The following is a 7,500-nucleotide window of genomic DNA, read 5'->3' on the forward strand; positions in this document are numbered from 1 at the left end:
GTGTCTGGTGGCATCTGGTAGTGATGCAGCTGGTGGCTATATTGTGGAGGCACAACAGGCTGCACTCGTGCTGGAGGCAGAGCATCCAATGCCACTGGACGTGCCTCTGGAAGCTTCAACCCTTGCAACAGCACTGAGACCTCCTGACCCTTTAAACGTTCATTGTGCCACGTTGTAAGGGTCCTTTGGTTAACCTCCACTAGCTGAAGGGTTGTTTCGCTCATTACAGTTCCATTGCTCAAGATTAGCTGCCGAATTTTTCTATAATCTCGAAGAATGAGATCCCATCTGGACAGAGATTCTGTCCGCTGTTTTTTGGGGCTTCGGTGGATGTTACATAGCCTTATGAAGATTAATTCAACAAGGCGACAGCACTTAGGCCACTGTGCTGGAGAACCGCTAGAACCCAAAACACACCTCTTTGTGCTTTCGACGCCAGGAGTGAAGACAGCTTTCTTTTTAGGGGACCTAAAACATCCTGTAAGCAGCCTGTCTTGATAACGAGCAGCATACATGACCTTGTCTTTATCAAATTGGTCCAGGTTCTGCCACAAACCCACAATGATCGCAGCTTGTTGGTTAGTAAGTGTGAGGCCCGTCTGTGTGCGCAGCTCTACCAGATACTCCGCCAACTCATCCACCCGGTCCATTCCAGGAATACAGTGCTCGTCAACAGCCTAAAAAAATATAACTGTTGGTTAGGTAATTACATGCTTTGTGAAATTTGTGAGTTTGTGAATTTGCTGCTTGAGGGTGAATGACTAAATGAGTAACAATTTGTCTAGAAAAGGAAATTTTACCATTGCTGAGGGCAGAGGTGCAGCTGATGGAGTCTGGACACAGGGCAGAGGTGCAGCGGGTGGAGCTGGGACATAGGGCAGAAGTGCAGCAGGTGAAGCTTGGACCAAGGGCAGAAGTGCAGCAGGTGAAGCTTGGACCAAGGGCAGAGGGGCAGCGGGAGGAGCTTGGACACAGGGCAGAGGGGCAGCAGGTGGAGCTTGGACACAGGGCAGAGGTGCAGCGGGTGGAGTCTGGACACAGGGCAGAGGTGCAGCGGGTGGAGCTTGGACACAGGGCAGAGGTGCAGCGGGTGGAGCTTGGACACAGGGCAGAGGTGCAGCGGGTGGAGCTTGGACACAGGGCAGAGGTGCAGTGGGTGGAGCTTGGACACAGGGCAGAGGTGCAGTGGGTGGAGCTTGGACATAGGGCAGAAGTGCAGCAGGTGAGGCTTGGACCAAGGGCAGAGGTGCAGCGGGTGGAGCTTGTACCAAGGGCAGAGGTGCAGTGGGTGGAGCTTGGACATAGGGCAGAAGTGCAGCAGGTGAAGCTTGGACCAAGGGCAGAGGTGCAGCGGGTGGAGCTTGTACCAAGGGCAGAGGTGCAGTGGGTGGAGCTTGGACATAGGGCAGAAGTGCAGCAGGTGAAGCTTGGACCAAGGGCAGAGGTGCAGTGGGTGGAGCTTGGACATAGGGCAGAGGTGCAGCGGGTGGAGCTTGGACATAGGGCAGAGGTGCAGCGGGTGGAGCTTGGACATAGGGCAGAGGTGCAGTGGGTGGAGCTTGGACACAGGGCAGAGGGGCAGCGAGTGGAGCTTGGACACAGGGCAGAGGTGCAGCGGGTGGAGCTTGGACACAGGGCAGAGGTGCAGTGGGTAGAACTGGTGGACTTGAAAGGAACAAGTCATCTGATGCCACAAGATTTGCCACTGTGGCTTCCTCTCCCAACAAATCAATGAAACCCTCATCCTCTTCCACTTGCTCCTCCACATTTATCTCCTCCAGCAACTGAGAGGTCCTATCAGAGGTAGGGCACATGTCCTCCAGGGGCTGACTATTCTGCCTCAACAAGTACTGCACTCCAATGAGCTCCCCTGAGGAAATATTTGTAACAGAAAACATTTTAAAGGAAATGAATCAGAAAGGTTTATTCTGAAATGTAGTAAATATTTTTAAATAAATATTCAGCTTCTGCATAAACAAAAAATATGTAACTCAGAGGACATTGTAAAAAGACAGAATTACTCTATATTCTAGTATGTCATTTATTTTCCCTGAAACCTACAACAAAGAGTCCAGTATGCAAAAATTCTGATAGTATAATTTTTCTCTGATCTGTCAAAATGACATTATTGACCAAAATCACTTGCAGTTTTAACAAAAACATGCTACCTAGTGAACTGCATTGATCAAAATATGTTTACCTGTGTAAACTGCAGGTGGAGTGAAGCTAGTGACCAATTTCCTGCCATACAACTTATTGTAGTTCTCGTTGACAGAGTAAACCAGCTCCCCTGTGTAAGTACGCAGGGTTGAACCTCCACCTCCACCTGCAACAGCAGCTGCAGCCCGGTCCTGATTCCAGCGTAACAAACCTTCCAGGAGGTAAATCTGGAAGTTCAGGCTGTTTGCGCTATTCCCTAGAATAAGAAATAGAAAGCCAAACATTGTTTTAAGAAACTACAAAAGAGAAAATGCAATTGGTTTACTGCAAGTATATAAATAAACAGGAATTAGTGGCAAGATATGGTCTATTCTGTCATGACAAACCTGGAATAAATCTGTTTAGGTGGCAGTGAAATGATTCCAGGGAAGTGGAGCCTCTGGCACACCTATATGTCTTTAGAACAATCCCGCCCTTGTTTATGGTTCCAGTTTCCGTGTAGAGGGGCACATCTGGAGGGTCCTGAATACAGGTAATGTGCCGCCTCTGGACTTGCCAGATGTGCTGCATCCTTACACTGTCAAGGAGAGGAACACCAAGGGCGTCATTCCCCTTGCCACCCATGAGCTCTCTGATGAGCATATCAAGGAGGCGCATAGTTGTTTCCTCTCCTCGTGTTCTTCTCCTGCAGTGTTGGGCCAGCTCATCTTTGCTTATATGACGGTCAATCTCTGCCTCCGTCATTGCAGGCCAGCCCTGTTGGGTGAGTTGCTCCTTCTTTGCCCTTCTCAGCAGAGTGAGATCCCCTGCATCCCACTCAAAAATACATGACGACAACCTAGACATAAAAGTAGGATACAACTGGTGGGCATCAGTTGTGCACCCTACTGCCAGACGCCGCATAAAATGCCAAATGTCTAGGCGGATGATGATATTGGGCCAGCCACTGAACCTCCTCTTCAGTTTAGTCTCTCCCACTTCCTTGCAACAGTCACAGTCCACATATAAGATAGTGGGAGGATCAACACCAGCTCTCTGGTATCTCTCCACGAGTCCTGCAGCCATGAGGTCTAACCCAGCTCCTTCATTCGCAGTCAGGACACTCATCAGCACCTGACCTACCTCATTGCCAACTGAGGTAAGCCACTGTGCTGTGCCTTTCGCAGGCCCACTCAACTTCTTCGTGATCTGAAAGAAACAATAAACATAGTAAATAATACAACATACATTGAATGAGTAAAATTTACAAATAAAGCTCTTTTGGTCTAACAATACATTATAGATAACGGTACAGTCATTAAAGCAGCTCCTCTGACCTTCTTAGTTGAGTCCATTTTTAAAATCGATCCATATGTGGATGTAATGCTGGCCTTGATGTGATCGAGCCTGTTGAGGATGTCCTGACTGTAAACAGTGAGAAGCCATTTGTAGCTAGGTACTGGAACAAGTGGTGGCGGCTCCTGAAAGTGCAGTGGAAGCAGGCCAGGATTATCCAAAAAGGCCACACACATCGATGTGTACCGAGACACACGTTGTAACCACTCCTCAGTGTGGTTCTCCTTCAGCTGGCCGATGATCCTCACTGGGCCATTTCCCATGCCCCTCTCACGCAACAAACGAATAACTCGAATGTCACAGGCATACCTTGGAAAAAAGTAATCATTCAAGTATCTTATTATCAAGTATCTAATTATAGTAGTATATATTTATCAAAGGTAGCATATGAGCACATATGACTGCAAAGTAATTACTTGCGTGTGAGAATGATTCTAAATTCAGATCGATGGGCCAGGTCCAATTGCTGCAGCACAGCATGACTCCAGGACAGGTAGCTGGTTCTACACCTGGTACAGATCAGGGTCTCTGTCACCAGGTTGTAGTATCTGTCAATATCTAACACCTGTCGTACCCTCCTGTGCAGACCACCACCACACAGCTGATAACTGGCACAGGCAGGGTTAGTACACTGGAGTCGTACCTTCCATAGCCTATACGGCATCCAGAGCAAGAGTCGCTGTGAAAAAAATCTATCAGGTGTTGGGGCTTGGTGGTACAACAGGGCTGGTGGTGGGGGGTCATACCACAACTGAAGGTTTTCACGCAGCTCCTGCTTTCCTTTTGCGTTAACCCTAAAAAGTGCTTCCGACACCCACTTCTGGTCCTGCTGTGGCATTGTCTGTGGCCACAGTAGTGGGAGATCTGCAGGGTCTTCTGGCTGAGATGAGACCTGCTGATATTATCAAAAACACTGGTTTAAATAAGGGTTAGGCTAGGCCTAGGGTTAGGGTAGCCCTAACCTGCCTTAAATAATGCCTGTTTCCCACATACTCTGTTTGCAGTGCGTATTTGTTTCCGTACCCATGTTAACCGGTTAGAGCGTTCACTATTTTTTTGCTGCACGCGCTGAATTAAAGGTCAGTGCATTGTTCGCACTAAAATAAACATGCATTGATGCGGTGGACTTAAAGTCTACTCTGTTTCAAAGTCAACACATGGCCTTTTGCCTCGGGTAAAGCAAGGAAAATGTCCCTTACCTGGCATTTAGGTAAACAAAGAGACATAATGGAGAGCACTCGTCCTTTCTTGGAGGTGGAAAAACAAAGTTCTTTATGACCTGCAGGATTTCTTGTAAAAAAAATTTTTTTTAAAAGATTTAAAAATGAAAGAAATAACGAGAGACGACTTTTTTTGTCTATTGTAAGTTCTAATTTAAAATGTTTGTCATTATATAAGCTATAGCCTATGTTTTGCCACTTGTGTAAGCAATATAATATATAAATATAAAGTTCTAGGCTATATAAATATAAAGTAATTAATTTAATATAACGTTTAAATGTTGTGCGTTTAAACATGACATCTATAAAAGAGTGTATACAAAGAGAATTGCAATGCTGACAAGCCATAGTCATTAACAACTTTTGGATTTGAAATAAAAAATTATGAATAAATGCTGTGTTTGTAGTACTCAACTGCGGTTAAGTTGCGCACTGCAAACGTGGCATATGTGAAAGCACAATAGCAGGCACTGCTCCTGCATCGCATACGTACTGCAGCACGCACTGCATATGAACTGCAGTCGGAGTATGTGTGAAGCAGGCATAAGAGAGCATTAAATGATGATGGCATGTTTGTATTTTGAATGACATCTTACTGGGCCCCTCACAACAGCAGACTCAGAATCAGTTGATGGTGTTGCTGTTTCTTTGATCCGTTGTGATCTCTGGGCTGGAGGAAGGAAGAAGGATGAGGAGGACTGAATGACAGGCCGATGGGGTTTGGGGGATGGAGGAGAAGGAGGAGGAGGAGGAGGACAAGGATGAGAGGGTGGGCATGAAGCTGCGGCTGAACTGGTCTGTGGAGTCAAACATTATGAATAATCTATTAAGGGGATCGCAAAATGTTTTTTTATTAAACAAAATTATGTAGTGATAAAGTGATGTCTAACTAATTCTTTCATATTAACCTGAGATGTTTTCCTCTGAATGTTCAAATTAGGTTTGGCTGCTGCCACATGTGAGCCTCCAAACCTTGACTTTTCAAACTGAAAAGGTTTGTCATAGTTAGTGATAACAACACCTGTAACACTATAGGAAAAGTTTGAGATATTTCAATGTCTGCAGTAAGGTCTGCTTACCATTGACAATGTCAGTTTGGCCATCTTTGCAGGACGTGCCACATCACTGGAGGGTGTACTTTGGGCAGGGGTGCTCTGTGATGCCTCCACTGTGACTGGTGGATGAACCTGTGATACATGCTTATAAGATATACCAGGGACATAATATTATACAGTATTCATAATATGACTTTAGACATAAAGACAAATTGATATTGCAAACACATCTATTTATGCAACTTGAACTAGGCTAATTGGAGTTACCTTGTGAAATCCACAAATACACTTTTGTGCTTCCTTCATAAGGGTGGTCTGCCCCCTCATTTGCAGAGGGCACTTTTCTATCTATGAACATAAATATAAAGTATAGCTGTGACACTGTTGTACACATTATTTCAAGACACCCATGTCATCATAATTATAACCATATTACATTGTATTTACATTGTAAATAATTACTTATTCATACATATAAAAAAAATAGCACAATGTATTATCACACAAGTTTATTAGTTTGCTCATGAATCTAGCTGCATAATTTACCTTCTGATATAACTCATGCCATCTTTTTTGTCGGGGAGAAGGTCTATTTCCCTCCCTGGATGGCCAAACTCCAGTTCGGGCAAAACTCTCCAGACGCGCAAGCCAGTCAGCATCGCTCATGCCTTTGTGTGACTTAGTTGAAGCCATGTTGTTGCCTAAACAATATAGAACAAGAATTTAATAGAATAGAATACCAACTGCCATTGTAGCCCAGAAATATAGCATTAAAGGGATAGTTCCCCCTAAAATTAAAATTATGTCATAATTTACTCTCCCTCAAGTTGTTCCAAACCTGTATGAGTTTCTTTTGAAGCACATTGGTAACCAGACAGTTGACGGTCCCTATTGACTGCCATAGTAGGAAAAACAAAACAAAAAAATACTATGGAAGTCAATGAGGATTATTAACGGTCTTCATTCTTCAAAATAACTCATACAGGTTTGGAACAGCTTGATGGAAAACAAATGATGACAGATTTTGTTTTAGGGGGAAACTAATCTTTTACTTCCTTTACTCCTTTTGTTTTCATTTCATTTGAGCTAGTTTTGTGTTTCTGGTTCAAAATGACTGCCACATTATAGCAGATTATAAATACATAATAATACATATATAATCACCTAATGTTGTGATTTATTTTTTGTAACCAACAGTACAAGTTTTGAAACTTCTATTTATGGCCTGTATGCTTTGTTGATCTGGGTTTTGGAGTAAAACAACAACAACAACAACAACAAAAATGAATAATGTATGGATTATTCTGACTTAAACAAATACTCATATTAAACATATTGTGCTATTTTAACTTTGTCCATCTGATAAATGGGCTTGTATGTGCCTGAACTCAAATAGGCGTAATGTTACACTTGGGCTAAGAACCGAATTCGACCGAAACATACACAATAGGAGGGTAAACTGTTACATGTAATGCCCGTTTAATTTAATTTAGCTAAAAAACAAACGGAAGATATAGGCTACAATAATATTTCATTAGGAAAATATGCGTAATGTTATGTTACACTTGGGCTAAGAACCGAATTCGACCGAAACATACACAATAGGAGGGTAAACTGTTACATTTTATGCCCGTTTAATTTAATTTAGCTAATAAACAAACGGAAGACATAGGCTACACTAGTATTTCATTAAGAAAATATGATCAGCATACCTGAGCGGAATAAACAAG

This window comes from Pseudorasbora parva, chromosome 20 (assembly GCF_024679245.1).
Source record: "Pseudorasbora parva isolate DD20220531a chromosome 20, ASM2467924v1, whole genome shotgun sequence".
Taxonomy (NCBI): Eukaryota; Metazoa; Chordata; class Actinopteri; order Cypriniformes; family Gobionidae; genus Pseudorasbora; species Pseudorasbora parva.